This window comes from Oncorhynchus mykiss, chromosome 13 (assembly GCF_057628025.1).
Source record: "Oncorhynchus mykiss isolate SJ-2025 chromosome 13, ASM5762802v1, whole genome shotgun sequence".
Taxonomy (NCBI): domain Eukaryota; kingdom Metazoa; phylum Chordata; class Actinopteri; order Salmoniformes; family Salmonidae; genus Oncorhynchus; species Oncorhynchus mykiss.
This window is the reverse complement of record NC_143034.1, coordinates 51,246,861-51,262,613: the sequence shown is the minus strand read 5'-3', so window position 1 is coordinate 51,262,613 and position 15,753 is coordinate 51,246,861. Positions and strand designations below refer to the sequence as shown.

The 15,753-nt window shown below is 41.5% G+C and overlaps 1 protein-coding gene across 7 annotated transcripts in view; it reads right to left on the bottom strand.

The window, feature by feature from the left end:
• The window catches only part of hdac5 (histone deacetylase 5), an 85,788-nt gene extending 70,512 nt beyond the window's left edge, over positions 1–15,276 (bottom strand). For 2 of the 7 annotated variants that reach the window (XM_090196512.1, XM_090196516.1), the window contains exons 1-2: positions 14,986–15,276; positions 3,564–3,810 (exon numbers count right to left, since the gene is read on the bottom strand). The gene's annotated coding sequence lies outside the window, so the exon portion shown is untranslated. The remainder of the gene's footprint in view (positions 1–3,563; positions 3,811–14,985) is intronic. The other 5 variants (XM_090196514.1, XM_090196518.1, XM_090196513.1 and 2 more) reach the window with 3 other exon arrangements.
• Positions 15,277–15,753: the final 477 nt, after the last annotated feature.

Here is a 15,753-nt window from a genome sequence, read left to right as displayed (position 1 = left end):
TGTGTAAATTATTATTATTTTTTTAAAAGCAGACAATGAATATCCCTTTGAGCATGGTGAAGTTATTAATTACACTTTGGATAGTGTCAATACACCCAGTCACTACAAAGATACAGGTGTCCTTCCTAACTCAGTTGCCAGAGACGAAAGAAACTGCTCAGGGATTTCCACCATGAGGTCAATGGTGACTTTAAAACAGTTAGAGTTTAACGGATGTAATAGGAGAAAATGGAGATTGGATCAACATTGTAGTTACTAACCTAAATGACAGAGTGAAGAGAAGGCTGTACAGAATTTCAAATCTCATAACATGAATGCTGTTTGCAAAAAGGCACTAAAGTAATACTGTAAAAAATGTGGCAAAAAGTTTTGTCCTGAATACAAAGTGTTATGTTTGGGCCAAATCCTATACAATAAATAAAATAAACTGTCACGTGCGCCAAATACAATTACCGTAAAATGCTTACTTACAAACCATTAACTCTTTCTTGAACTGCATTGTTGGTTAAGAAAATATTTATTAAATTAAATTTTAAAAAAGCACAATAACAAGGCTATATACACAGAGTACCAGTCTCCATATTATCAAGCATAGTGGCGGCTGCATCATGTCATGGGTATGCTTGCAATCATTAAGGACTAGGAAGTTTCAGGATTTAAAAACAAACAGAATGGAGCCAAGAACAGACAAAAAAGGTAAACCTGGTTTAGTCTGCTTTCCACCAGACACTGGGAGATGAATTCACCTTTCAGCAGGACAATAAACAAGGCTAAATCTACACTGGTGTTGCTTACCAAGAACACAATGAATGTTCCAGAGGTGCCGAGTTACAGTTTTGACTTAAATCTACGGGAAGACCTGAAAATGGTCGTCTAGCAATGATCAACAACCAATTTGACAGAGCTTGAAAATTTTGAAAATGAATGAATGATGGGCAAATATTGCACAATTCGGGCCTCCCGGGTGGCGCAGTGGTTAAGGGTGCTGTACTGCAGCGCCAGCAGAGACTCTGGGTTCACGCCCAGGCTCTGTCGTAACCGGCTGCGACCGGGAGGTCCGTGGGGCGACGCACAATAGGCCTAGCGTCGTCCGGGTTAGGGAGGGTTTGGCCGGTAGGGATATCCTTGTCTCATCGCGCACCAGCTACTCCTGTGGCGGGCCGGGCGCAGTGCGCGCTAACCAAGGTTGCCAGGTGCACGGTGTTTCCTCCGACGCATTGGTGCGGCTGGCTTCCGGGTTGGATGCGCGCTGTGTTAAGAAGCAGTGCGGCTTGGTTGGGTTGTGTATCGGAGGACGCATGACATTCAACCTTCGTCTCTCCCGAGCCCGTACGGGAGTTGTAGCGAAGAGACAAGATAGTAGCTACTAAAGGACACCAAAAATTGGGGAGAAAAAGGGGTAAAAAAAAAAAGATTACCACAGCCACAGCTGTGCGTCTGCCAAAAGTGCTTCCACAAATCTCTAAGAACTTTTCACACCTGGATTGTGCAATATTTTTTTTTTTTTTACCCCTTTTTCTCCCCAATTTCGTGGTATCAAATTGTTGTAGTTGAGGCCATGGTCACCAACCTTGAGTAAAGATCACGTTTGCATTAAAAAATAAAGTATGCTGAGATCTACTTATATATTTTTTAAAACATTAACCTAATAAAAACTGTTCTGTAGGAATCAGGTTTGTGCAGTTAGGCAGGCCTAATACATTATCACAGCATATGCCTGCCAATATTGTTCTTCTCAGACCACATATTTAAAAACTCGAGCTTTGATAACAAAATAAATAATTTGGTGTAGCACTTGCGAGCCACAGCGGAGAATAAATTGAATTAGAATATTTATTTTACTGGACAGATGGTAAGCTACCTGCATCTGATGGTGATTAAGACAACTGTGAACGTAAAATCACAACATCAGTGATGTTCAGGTGGGAAAGTCAGGGCTCAAGAAAGATGCCCGAGTTTCCACCTTGGATGACCAATTTTATTCCCCATAATATTTTTCAGTCAGATCTCGTTTTATTCCGAGTTCCCAGTGGGCTTGAGTGCATTGAAGTCGTAGATGCCCAAGTTCCTAGCAGTTTTGAACACAGCATTAGTCTCAGCAGAGGGAGGGAAAGAGCAGCAGAGGGTCAGCCTCTCGTGGTCCCTGCTCTCTCCTTCCTTTCTCTGGTCAGTCTCACCAGAGGAGATGGGACAGTCTTCCACCTGATGTGGTGCGTCTGGAGTTTCCCCATCTGCCTCAAGCACAAATTAATGCTGTTCCTATGACCAGAGAAAGTGAAATATTCAAATAGACACGACAAACTGCTAATAACAAAAACTCAAGGCTATCGATACACTCGGCTACTCACTCATTGCAGCGCGAGTAGGAGTTTGGAATAAAAATGTGACAGTACTGAATAAAAAAAAGAATTCAACATGAAGTCCCTTATAAAAACAGCAGCTCTTTGCTGTATTATTTGACCGTCTCTCTCTGGTCATGTTTAGAAGTTATGAAATATCATGTAGACTCGTATCAAACTTGTAGGCACTGATTTGAGCTATCAGATTGGCCAGCTCAATTTAGCAACAGATCTCCAGGTCCACCGGGTAGACCGAAATGAAATGGTTCAAATGCGAACACTTATGGGGTATTGTGTGTAGATGGATGACAAAAAATAAATGGATGAAATATATATTTTGATTTCAGTCCAACAACAAAATGTGGAATAAGTCAAGGGATATGAATACTTTGAAGGCACTGCATTGGAAAAAGGTATTTCATTTCAAACTTCATATTTTTTGTAATGAACGACAAAAATACAGATCGGAAGACTTTCCTGCCCTACTGCTTCAAATGCTATTAAAAAGAAAGACAACACACATTATATATCTCCAAAGATACGAGCTACACACAAGCTACTTACGACTCATACTCATTGCACAAAAAAAAAAAAAAAAAAGTCATGTTCGCTCTAGTACACTGTCCAATGAGCAGACAACCCTCCAGGCCTTTCACAGAGCAGTCAGGGTTGCCACGGCACCCAGTGACATTCAAAGACGTCATTAGGGGGATGGGAGGTTAATAAAGGTCTGGTCAGTCGTCAGCGGTTCTAAATATAGACAGAAAGAGATTGGAGAAGAGAGCAGCCAGTAAGAGAATCCACAGGTAGTTGATGTTGTTGTTGTTAGGATTTATTCTGATATAGGATAGCCCATGTGTAGAGGAACTTCAACTGGAATCATGAGAGCAAGCCTTAAAAAAAAGTATATTGTTTAAGAGACCCATAAACACATCCTACTACTGGAGATAATTCAGAATTATCACTCCAGTTTGCCGACTTCTTTAAGATAAAAGTAATAAAAGTTTAATGGTGAACCATACAGCCACCACGAAGCACCGGACTTTGAGATGCTGGTTTCCTGTCGTCAAACAAACTTGTAAATTACTCAAGGAAATCACAACACATGAGTAATGCCCTGAGGGGAGTTCATGGACAGGATCAGAGGGGTAAGAGGTCACGGGGGGTGGGCTTCTTTGGCATTTTATGAAGGGAAAAAAAGCTGGAGGAAAGAACCAGACTTACCTGTGGTGTTAGCAGAAATGATGAACGGAGAAGCCAGAGATGATTGTGTTAGTGATCTTTGTTGTTCCAAAACTCAGTCAAGTTGAAGGTAATAAGAATTAGGATGATAAAGCCTTAGGCGAGGGTGTATTTGCTTGTGTTTGGGAATGGGCTGAAGGTTCTAAAGTGGGTCTTCGGAGTCGGCCATGACTTTAGTCCAGAGGTATGGTGGATCGGTAGGCTCCTCCCCTTCTCCAAATCAATCCCACTGCAATAGTCACAAATTAACAGGAGTTAGTCAGCTGCAGTTCAAGGATCCTGGTATCCATAACTCCTCACACTCCTGGCCACTGCCGATAGCATGGCCAGCATTCATTCAGTCATAAGTAATTCAGTAATGTTAGTTTGACTCCAATTTTGCTTAGTCAGGCAATGACAGAGTAGGTGATCTGCCAGTCAAGATTAGTTGTTACGCACAGGCCAAATAAGCATTTGGGCTACCTCCATTTGCAACTCTCCCTCCCCGACTACCACCATGATAAACAGAGATGACCAATGATTCTACATTATTCCACTCCTGACTACCATTAAAACTCTTTTTAATCGCAAAAAAAAATCGAGTTGCTAAAGACAGTGTCTGAAATGTGGAAAATTGTTTTGCTTTGAGGGGGGAAGGTGAGGGAGTCAGTTTGCCTCCACCGAAAAGCACTCGCAGAGCTGTTAATGGAATGAGTCATGCAGCCTGGGGTCTGCAGAGACGAGAGACACACTACAATACCCACACTCCCCTGGGGATGGCGGAGGAGAGGCATAGCGCTGCAATAGCCATTCTGGCCCCCAGTCTCACCTGGGGTCATTGAGCTGGTGAGTGGACAAATGGACAGTGTCAATATGTGCCGTCTTTCTAAATCAATAGGTTACTTAGTCATTTCATCACCGTGTGAATGTGAAAACACATTCTAAATTACTTGTGTAAATTTCTCCCTGCTTATGTATGATGGTCTATTTCTTAGGTCGCAAAATAAATAAAACCTTAGTCGTTGCTTCCTTGATCTCTAGTATAGCTATTATATCCATTACATACATTTTTACAAGGGGATTTCACCATGGGAGGTCTGATTTCATCCATCTAGGGTTCTGCCCAACATAAATGAAAATCTTATTCTCTTTATTCCAATTAGCCTTTAAAAAAATGCTGGATTCCATACTTGGTGAATATGCCACGTCCGTTTGCAATATTACAACAGAAGTTACTTCAAACTACTGACAGTTCATTTCCCTCAGACATTGCATGCACGATATAACAGCAGAGGAACTGCACATTTTTGTTGCCAGATGCTCCTCTCAGTTTCATCAACAAATCAAAAACGATAAATGCTCTGGGGCGAGCAGTGGCTCCGTTTCACCTTAACACAAAGCAGCAAATATTCTAAATCATTTCAATAAACTCCTGTCAAGGTAGCCTAATCACAAGCAATAAAATGGGCGCAAATTGCTATGTGCATTATGTTAGAGTTGATTTTACAAAAGAGGTTATTCATGCACTTTGCAGACCTTATCCTGAGCAAATTACATTATACAAATTTACATATTTTGTATTCACACAGCTGGGTGAACACTGGCGCAGTGCCAATGTCTTTTCCCATTCATTGACAGCGATGAATTTTGGGTATTTGAACATGCAACCTCCTGGTTAAATCCTGAACATGCAATGTCTCCATTACGCCACACTGTAAAAGGTCCAACAAAGTGCCTGCTTTATGCTTAATCCCCATTCATCTCAGTTTGCTCTGCAGCTGCTGTTGGGTCTACATCCTACAGGAGTCCTGGCAGTTCAACAGCCCACTGGGGCACCCTGCATTTTGGACAGTGTCCCTCCCTGGACCTGCGGCCTCACCTACTGGGCAGAGGGAGCAACTGCATGGGCAGGACGTGGCCAGACACAGACGTGGCCTGATAATGATGTAAAGATATTCTGCAAATATTAGTTTAATGTTGGAAGTCTATATCAGAGCGTGCCTTTAAATGATAATTCCATACTGAAATTGTACATCTGTTTACTGTTTTTTTTTAAAATGCACACAGATGGCAAACAGTAACCTATACAGGAAAACCAAGGGTGCGCTAGTTGTCTGTACCAAAACTCCAATAATTTTCATTCATATCTTGTTCTCCCATCTTTTTTTCTTTAAATAGGGAGACATTGTTTTCAGCACTTACAGTACCAGTCAAAAGTTGACACCTACTCATTCAAGGGTTCCTTTATTTTTACTATTTTCTACATTGTAGAATAGTAGTAAAGACATCAAAACTTTGAAATAACACATATGGAATCATGTAGTAACCAAAGAAGTGTTATAAATATATGAGATTCTTCTAAGTAGTCACCCTTTGCCTGGATGACAGCTTTGCACACTCTTGGCATTCTCTCAACCAGCTTCATGAGGTAGTCCTGGAATGCATTTCAATTAACAGGTGTGCCTTCTCAAAAAGCTCATTTGTGGAATTTCTTTCCTTCGTAATGCATTTGAGCCAATATATTTGCTAAAAGACCAAGTCCATATTATGGCAAGAACAGCTCAAATAAGCAAAGAGAAACAGTCCACCATTACTTTAAGACATGAAGGTCAGTCAATGCGGAAAATGTCAAGAACTTTGATACGTTTCTTCAAGTGCAGTCACAAAAACCATCAGGCGCTATGATGAAACTGGCTCATGAGGATCGCCACAGAAAAGGAAGACTCAAATCAGTTCAAATCAAACTGTATTTGTCACATGCACCGAATACAACAGGTGTAGACCTTAGTGAAATGCTTACTAATAAGCCCTTAACCAACAATAAAGTGTTAAGATCTGATTTTCTAAAATAAACTGAAGTAAAATAAAATGTAATAAGAAACATAGTTAAAGGGCAACAATAAAATCACAGTAGCAAGGCTATATACAGGAGGTACCGGTACAATGTCAATGTGCGGGGCGCCAGGTTAGTCGAGCTAATGGTGGGGGGGGGCAGTATGACTAGGGTGGCTGGATTCTTAAGCCATTTTTAGGGCCTTCCTCTGACACCGCCTTGTATAGAGGTCCCGGATGACAGGAAGAGTGGCCAGTGATGTACTAGGCCATACGCACGACCCTCTGTAGTGCCTAGCAGTCTGAGGTCGAGCAGTTGTCATACCAGGCGGTGATGCTCTCGATGGTGCAGCTGTAGAACTTTGAGGATGTGGGGACCCATGCCAAATAATTTCAGTCGGTTGAGGGGGAATAGGCATCGTCATGCCCTCTTAACCACTGTCTTGTTGTGTTTGGACCATGATAGTTTGTTGGGGATGGACATCAAGGAAATTGAAGCTCTAAACCTTCTCCACTACAACCCCGTAGTGGAACAGTAGTCTTCGACCATCTCCTTTGTTTTACCTCTGCTGCAGAGGATACGTTCATTATGGTTAACTGCACCTCAGATTGCAGCCAAAATAAATGCTACAGAGTAACAGACATCGCAACATCAACTGTTCAGAGGAGACTGAGAAAGCAGACCTTCACGGTCAAATTGCTGCAAAGGAACCACTACTAAACCACACCAATAACAAGGAGAGACTTGCTTGGGCCAAGAAACACGAAGAAAAGGACAGACTGGTGTAAATCTGTCCTTTGGTCTGATGAGTCCACATGAGATTGTTGGTTCCAACCGCTGTGTCTTTGTGAGACGCAGGGTAGGTGAACAGATGAGCTCCGCATGTATAGTTCCCACCGTGAAGAATGGAGGTGGGATGGTGCTTTGCTGGTGACACCATCTGTGATTCATTTAGAATTTAAGGCATACTTACCCAGCATGGCTACCACAAAATTTTGCAGCGATACTCCATCCCAGCTGGTTTGCGCTTTTTGGGACTATCATTTTTTTTTTCAACAGCGCAATGACCCAACACACCTCCAGGCTGTGTAAGGGCTATTTGACCAAGGAGAGGGATGGAGGGCTGCATCAGATAACCTGGCCTCCACAATCACCCGACCTCAACCAAATTGAGATGGTGTGGATGAGTCGGACCACAGAGTAAAAGAAAAAGTAGCCAACAAGTGCTCAGCATGTGTGGGAACTCCTTCAAGACTGTTGGAAAAGCATTCCAGGTGAAGCTGGTTGAGAAAATGCCAAGTGTGCCAAGCTGTCATCATTGCAAAGGGTGTCTATTTGAATAATCTCAAATAAACTATATTTTGATTTGTTTAACACTTTTTTGGTTACTACATGATTCCATGTGTTATTTCAAAGTTTTGATGTCTTCACTATTATTCTACAATGTAGAAAATTGTCAAAATAAAGAAAAACCTTTGAATGAGTAGGTGTTTCCAAACCTTTGACTGGTACTGTACATATTTAAAACATAATCAATGATCAATGTCCATGGGGTTAGCCACTGCCATAGCTCATGGGGCTTGAAATAAAAGTTAGTCAGCCATAAACGTGATCAAATCAAGATTATTTTTAGGCCATATCACCCAGCCCTATTTACTACTGCAGTGTAATTCCTGGAAAGCGGATCTAAGTCCCACTCATCAGTCGCGGAAGTCTCGCCTCTAAGCCGTATGATTTAATGGAATGGAGTTAGCGCTGAAAGCCCATGCAGTACCGCCGTCCCTGTGCCTTCCGCACTGAAGCAAGGCTCTCAGGCGTCGTGCCCAAACACGTCGCTGATCGTTTAATGCGCTTAAAACTACTCTCCTCAGCTGTCCCCTCCGGTTTAACACTGGCCTCTTGTCAGCCCATCGGCTAAATATATTCATCTTTCTCTAGGGTTTTGTTTTGCAAGGTTATCTGGGAACAGTCATGAGGATTAGACTAATGACAAGAACATGTCAATTTAGTCACTCACACATTTAGATACCAAAATCACCAAGGCCAATTTGTGACAGGATGGCATTGTTGCACCAATTGCAAGAAACATCTCAAATTGAAATTATACTTTGACATTGTTCATTTTATGCAGCCTTTCTAAAGTTAGGGACAAAGTGCCATTAACCTTTCTCCTGTACACCCACGGAGGATGACATTTCCTCTAATTGCATACAATATGTCAGCTAAATCTGAAAACGTGTCTGGAGTGTGTTATGGGGCTAAGCAAATAGCTCTCTGTGATATTCCAGAAGTTGGTAAGCAACTCTCTCCCTGCAGGATCCCAAGGCACTCGGTCAGATGACATGCTCCGGCAAGGGCCTGGCTTCATCACGGCATACACAGGAAGCTTGGTTATAGAAACCGTGTCACAGGGATAATGGGATGCCTTGTCGCAGGGTTTTTTTAGAACCTTTAACCACCTCTGACTGCTGGTCTAGCCACTTTCACAGGCTGCATTATCCTAAGGACGTGCGACTAGGGATAAAAATATCAGCTCATCTTTTTTTTACCCTTTGCAGTACGACTGCGTGATGGTGCAAGGAGACTCATCTGGAGAATATCCGAAGTGGGAGTCTCCGCCTCCTCGCATTATCACTGAAAACACCTGTCCCTCCAACAGCCAGGAAGTGCTGCTAAGTGACATGCCAGAGCATGTCCTCAGACCTTGGCATCAGCTTATGCTTGAAGCCATGACTTAAAATGGTTCAAAATATGAAGCACAGAAATTGTACACCAAGAAATTCTTAGAATTGCAGGGGGAGCTTTAAGCAAGAGCAAATCAATTTTCAACAAGCAAATGTGCTTCATGTTTAAATTGGCTGCGGTCAACTTTATTGCATAGCATTTCTGAATGCAATGGCCTTCCGGCAATGCAACAGAAAGGCCTGTGGCACTGAGTCAGGTCTGGTCCAAAATCAGAACCACATAAGGAGGATCCTTTGTGCTCTTATAAACAGAACCAAAGATGGCGTCTGACACTCACTAACCCAGCAAAAATGTGTGCTGCTGCTGCACATCCCCCTCAGCCAGCCCTCAAAGTCAAGGCGAGAGAGCGACCAGCAGATTCTCAAGGAGAAAGACGGGACACTGCACTCAACAGCGCCTTTCCCACTAGCAGGGACGAAATGGCCCCATCTCCCCTTGACGCCATACCTTACATACAAAACAGAGAACATGCAGGCTCTCAATGGCAGTGTGGCACCTTTAACTTACCTTGAAGCTAAATTGTTCACTTAAATAGCAGAGAGAGATAGGCCTAGTTAGTTGATTAAAAATGTAGTCCAATGAAGCATGTCTAGGCAATGGCCTTATAACTGGTCCAAGGATGTTTCATTAGGATCCAGACACCAAACTACTCACTTCAGTCAAATGATTTTCCCCAACACTGAAGTGCCTCAGAAATGATACAATCAAAACCATTTCAGGTCAGCACATTGCTCAAGGGTAGGAGGATGGCACCTATTCCTTCTGGAATTTGAATGAGCAACACAGCCTAAGTCACATGCCCATTTCTCCAAGAATAGGCTTTTCTGGGGGCTAGTATTGTAAACGTGCATGGAATATTGGGATGGAGGCTGTCAACTGTGGGTTTTATCCGATCAACACCGGTAACCAGATTTCCAGGATATTATTTTTTTAATATATATTTCAGCAGAGGTTATTTTTGCTTCACACTATAGCCTAAAGTTTTCTACAGTGTACGAATCCAAGTGTCCATTCATTTTTGCATTGCAAACAGAATAGGCGAACATCAAGGCCCTGTATCTTCAGGGCAGCGCATGGGCAGGGCTGTTCAATAGCATTTAACACCTTGTGTGATTCATTTGGACAAATGACTGCTTCAAATCATTGATGAACTGTCGTAAAAAAAATGTAAATAAGAGTTGCAATCTTACAACCTCTATGTGCTGAACCTACTTTGTGAAGGAGTAGGCCTAATCTCTCATGGACAGATGCACGTAACATACAAATGGTAGTAGCAGCAGCAGCATCTGTCGACAGCCTGTGGGATGGCACAGACTAGCCCAAACTGGCTGAGAGTTTCCGTTTAGAGGGATGAAGACTTTGCTAGTCTCTCCTGATCGGGAACGCGCCTTTCTTGTTTCTCCTTTCCTATGGATGAAGCTTTGGTCCGGTTGAAATATTATTGATTATTTATGACAAAAACAACCGGAGGATTGATTTTAAACATTGTTTGGCATGTTTACTAACTTTTATTGTACTTTCTTTTTACTTTTCGTCTGGACTTAGTGCCCGCGCCTTAACTTCTTAAAGCACCCATCCCGTTAGCGGGATCATTTTCATCAACACCAGCTGAATTGCAGTGCACCAAATTCTAATTACTAAACATATTTAATTTTCATGAAATCATAAGTGCAATATAGCAAAACACAGCTTAGCTTGTTGTTAATCCACCTGGCGTTTCAGATTTCAATACAGCTTTTTGGCAAAAGCATAACAAGCGTTTATGTAAGAACATCTCTCTCAGTAGACAAAATATTACAAACACCTAGCAGCCAAGTAGACTGTCACGAAAGTCAGAAAAGCAATAGATTAAATCGCTTACCTTTGATGATCTTCGGATATTTTCACTCACGAGACTCCCAGTTACACAATAATTGTTCCTTTTGTTCCATAAGGATTATTTTTATATCCAAAATACCTCCATTTGTTTGGCGCGTTATGTTCAGAAATCCACAGGCTCGAGCGGTCACGACATCGCAGACAAAAATTCCAAATAGTATCCGTAATGTCCACAGAAACATAAGTTTTTTTTATAATCAATCCTCAGGTTGTTTTTAAAATATATAAATCGATAATATATCAACCGGGACTGTCGCTTTTTCAATAGGAGAGGGAGAGACAATGGCTGCCCCACTCTGTTGCGCAAGCAAAACTCATGCGAACACCCAGCTATCCACTTATGCGATGTTATCTTGCTCACTCTTCAAAATAAAAGCCTGAAACTATGTCTATAGACTTGACACCATGAGGAAGCGATAGGAAAAGGAATCTGGTTGATATCCCTTTAAATGGAGCGAAGGCAGGCTATGGAACATGGAGCTTTAAAAATAGAAGCCACTTCCTGGTTTGATTTTCCTCAGGTTTTCACCTGCAATATCAGTTCTGTTATACTCAGACAATGTTTTGACAGTTTTGGAAACTTTAGTGTTTTCTATCCTAATCTGACAATTATATGCATATTCTAGTTTCTGGGCCTGAGAAATAGGCGGTTTCAAATGAGTACGTTTTTTAGCCAAAAACGAAAATCCTGCCCCTACACTCAAGAAGTTAAGCATTCAGATTACTGGACAAAATGCAAACAAAAAGGAGGTATTTGGTCATAAAGAGGGACATTATCGAACAAAACAAACATTTATTGTCTAACATGGAGACTTGGGAGTGCCACCAGATGAAGATCAAAGGTAAGTGATTAATTTTAATGCTATTTCTGACTTTTGTGACACTCTCATTGGCTGGAAAATGACTGTATGGGTTTCTGTGGCTAGGTGCAGACCTAACATAATCGCAAAGTGTGCTTTCTCCGTAAAGCCTTTTTGAAATCTGACATAGCGGTTGCATTAAGGAGAGGTTTATCTATATTTCCATGCATAACACTTGTATCGTTTATCAATGTTTATGATGAGTATTTCTGTAATTTGATGTGGCTCTCTGCACTTTCACCGGATGTTTGTTTGAGACAATGCATTTCTGACCATAACGCACCAATGTAAACTGAGATTTTTGGATATAAATATGAACTTTATCGAACAAAACACGTCCTATGAGTGCCATCTGATGAAGATCAAAGGTTAGTGCCTAATTTTCTCTATTTCTGCTTTTTGTGACTCCTCTCTTTGGCTGGAAAAATGGCTGTATGGTTTTCTGTGACTAGGTGCTGACCTAACAATCGCATGGTGTGCTTTCGCAGTAAAGCCTTTTTGAAATTGGACACTGTGGTTGGATTTAAAATAAGTTTCTTTAAAATGGTGGATAATGCTTGTATGTTTGAGGAATTTTAATTATGCAATTTCTGTTGTTTTGAATTTGGCGCCCTGCAATTTCACTGGCTGTTGTCGAAGTGGGACACCAGCTGTCAGAGCAGCTCACTGCACCTGTACATAGCCCATCCAACTATCTCATCCCAACACTGTATTTATTTAGCTCCTTTGCACCCCAGTATCTACTTGCACATTTACCATTCCAGTGTCTAATTGCTTTATTGTAATTACTTCACCACCATGGCCTATTTATTGCCTTACCTCATTTGCACTCATTGTGTGTGTGTAATATATATATATATATATATATATATATATTTCCCTCTACTCTATTATGTTTGTTTATACCATGTGTAACTGTGTTGTTGTATGTGTCGAACTGCTGTGCTTTATCTTGGCCAGGTCGCAGTTGTAAATGAGAACTTGTTCTCAACTAGCCTTCTTGGTTAAATGTAATTCAACTGGGCACATGCAGATGTGTTCCAAAAAGTATCCAGATGTTTGCAGATAAGATCTGGTTAGGGTTATCTGATAGCCAAGAGGGCAGAAATCAGGAGTGTGTGACAAGACAACCCTTGAGCAAAAAAAGCTGATGCTAGAGATGGTTTAGCCAGTGGTTCTTCATTTACTTGGAGTGACTTAAAAGGAGGGCAATTCCACAGCAACAGTGATGCTGAGATTTTTCATTTAAAAATGTATGCAAAACAAAATCCAATGATTAAAGTTAAACAACCCGTACAACTCCATGCACAAGGAATTAACCATTTTCAATGAAAAAGGACACTTGCAGGTTCAAGAAGGATTTTTAAGCATTGAGGCATGGAATGTGCATGTGTCATTCAGAGGGTGGATGGACAAGATAAAATATTTAAGTGCCTTTGAACAGGGTATGGTAGTAGGTGCGGGGGGGACTGGTTTGCGTGTCAACTGCATCGCTGCTGTGTTTTTCACACTCAACGGTTTCCTGTGTGTATCGAGAATGGTCCACCACCCAAGGGACATGCAGCCAACTTGACACAACTGTGGGAAGCATTGGAGTCAACATGGGCCAGCATCCCTGTGGAACACTTGACACCTTGTAGGCCATGCCCAAACAAATTGAGGGCAAAAGGGGTGTGCAACACAATATTAGGGAGGTGTTGTAATGTTTTGTACACCGAGTATCTAGGCCTACCTTTGATAAATGTCATGTTCCTTTCATAACCGTTATGACTATCATGAAAGTAACTGTAAAAACACCACTTTGCTAGCAGACAATCCATTGTGATAACTGACATTGACCATAAATGGAGAAACTATTCAGACATCTCTACATGAGGAGGAAACCTACCGGTCTGTACTTCACCATCTATGCCTAAAAAGGTGCTTCCAGTAATGCAAATTAGTATTTTGGGGGGCAAGGACGGCACTGATATTGCATTAATTGGCCTAAGCCATTACATTTTTCCTTTTACGCAGTAAAACTAGTGGCATCAATGTCATTTAACTAGGCAAGACAGTTAAGAACAAATTCTTATTTACAATGACAGCCTACCAAAAGGCTTCCTGGGGGGACTGGGGCTGGGATGAAAAATAAAATATAGGACAAAACACACATCACGACATAAAGAGAGACCTAAGACAACATAGCACGGCAGAAACATGACTACACAGCATGGTAGCAACAACATGGTACAAACAACATCACAAAAGGGCAAGAAGGTAGAGAGAACAATACATCACGCAAAGCAGCCACAACTGTCAGTAAGTGTCAATAATTGAGTGAAGTGAATGAAGAGACTGTCCAGTTTGAGTGTTTGTTGCAGCTCATCATTTTAATTAGCATATATATTGAATATGCAAAAACACAGGCTTCTGACTGTGCGGGGTCCTCGCTCTCTCATACACACGTTTGGCATATTAACTGTATTCACCAATAGAAACAACTAGCAGGGAGTGGGACCCCAACTCAAGTGGCACCATCACCTTAAAAAAAATGCGGCGTCGCAAACTTGCTGACGACTGCAATGGGGGTTACCAGAAGAAGTGGAGATTGCAGAAGTGGCAAACTAACTAGTCATTTCAACTCGAACAAAATTTGCTAAACATGGAGGACACAAATTGCCATGGAGGGCACCGACGGCTGCGGTACTGCTTTTAGCACCCACCCTAAAAAAAAAAATCAAATGTGATAGCGAAGTTAGCTAACGTTACTAGCTAATGCAGGCTATCTGGAAGTAGGCTGCTGATAAGCTAACGTTAGCTAGCAAGCTAACTAGACGTCTGGGAACATTACAACCTGGCTAACTGACGCTTTAAATCAGATGCCAATACTGTGTGTCAGTTTGTTAACTTGGCATTTTCCAAATTAGAACAATCCATTCATGTACATTAGCTAAAGCAACTTCATTGCTAGCTAACGTTAACTAGCTATCAAAACTTCATAGCGTTCTCTCAGCTTGTTAGCTAGCCAGGACTAACCAAACGCATCAGATGAAAATATCGCTGTATAAAAACATTTCTTACCAGCAGTAGACGAAATATACATTATCTCCCAGCAAACATAACGTACCTGATTGTCGTTCTCCTTTTCGCTGCTCGGAGATTGCCTCTTCGACCGTTACACTTCTTGATCGGTTTAATAATATTTTTGGGGGATGAAATGTCTAATTTTCCCTGTTACAACTCTCTTTCCTCCATATTTTGAGCTCCTCCACCAACAACATTAATGACGTTTGTCCCCTGTCACGTGACCCCATCTGTTGGCGCTAAAAATAGATTATACACCCAATGAGTAACTCAGTACAGCAGGACAGATACCCAACACAGTCGCAGTGGTAGACACTCCTACCACGGTCGGAGTGAGTAGGAAAGGACTGCAAGTTTCCTACCAAAATATTGGTTGCGCAGAATGTGCAGCGCATCTTTTTGGGAAGGCTATCAATGTGAATCTTGGGCGCCACTATTAGATATACAGTAACTCAGAACAGAAAGTTACAGAGTATGCTAGACTAGAGCATGGGAAACATGTTTACATTGCCAAAGCATGTGGAATAGATCATAAACAAAAGTGAAATAAACAGAAATTAACAGTAAAAGCTTTAAAAGAATAGAGCCATTTCAATTTATATTACTGGCTATGTATAGTGTTGTAGCAATGGGCAAATAGTTGAAGTAAGAAAGGGAAAATAAATAGTATGTGGATTCTATTGGGAAATGTAGGTAGCACACATGAGGATGTTTTTCTCTTTAGAGATAATTTCCTTAATTAGTATTGCTAACCAGATGTAAAATTATGTTTTGATTAATTTAATGGAGTGGGTTAGGTCTGCTCTATACC